Consider the following 984-nt stretch of genomic DNA (forward strand, 5'->3'; position numbering starts at 1 on the left):
CATGAAAAAATTGGAGCAAAAACAAGTGTTGCATTTATATTTTTGTTCAGTATATATATATATATGTATATATATATACACACACACACATATGTGTGTATACATATATGTTAACATATAGTGTATATATATATATATATATATATATATATATATATATATATATATATATATATATATATATATATATATATATATATATATATATCCACAGCCCTCCTTTTGTTCAAACATGTATTTAAAGGTTTATGTGAAGCTATGAAGCTTCTGCTGTCCAAATGAGTCAAATCAAGTTGATATCTTTCAACCTTACAGTCTTTTTTAGTATATTCTTCCACCACAGCTTAACAGGGAAACACTGTCCGATGAAACACAAAAAAGGAATATGATGCTAAAAAACGGTAACCCTCCCCATCACTTACATGGAAAGCGCACATACATTTTTGTCTGTGGCTTCTTTTGCACCTTATTTATTAATTTACTGGTTTTTGAAACTCCCCCTTTAATGTAGCAAAACTTTGAATCTATTTGAACTTGGAGGAGAAGAAAAGCTCTTACAGTGTTCATATGGCCACCTGGCTTGTTCCTGAAGGGCTGCGTCTCTTATGAAATTGAATCACCCCTATTCTTTGCCTGTCACTAGATTTACTAAACAGACTCACACCTTCCAAGGAACTCGATCAGTCCATATTAACCCTCCTGTATGACTGACAGCCCTTCAGTCAGCAGCATTGAGAGGATGTGAGCAGCATCCAGTCACGTAAACGCGTGGAGGCTTTCTATTTGCTCAGGGTTTCGCAGCCTCCGTTGCCAGGTAACAAGGCACCGCGGCATTTCAGGAATTGTAGTTTAAAGACGGTCATATCCCGCTTTACCAACTCCACAAGGGAAGGGACGTGAAACTACATATCCCAGAATGCAAGTCTTCTGGAAATGCCCTCCCCTTTTGAACATATGACTTCTGGTACTCCTGTTAGCCACAAC

Source organism: Scomber scombrus, chromosome 2 (assembly GCF_963691925.1).
Source record: "Scomber scombrus chromosome 2, fScoSco1.1, whole genome shotgun sequence".
Lineage (NCBI taxonomy): Eukaryota > Metazoa > Chordata > Actinopteri > Scombriformes > Scombridae > Scomber > Scomber scombrus.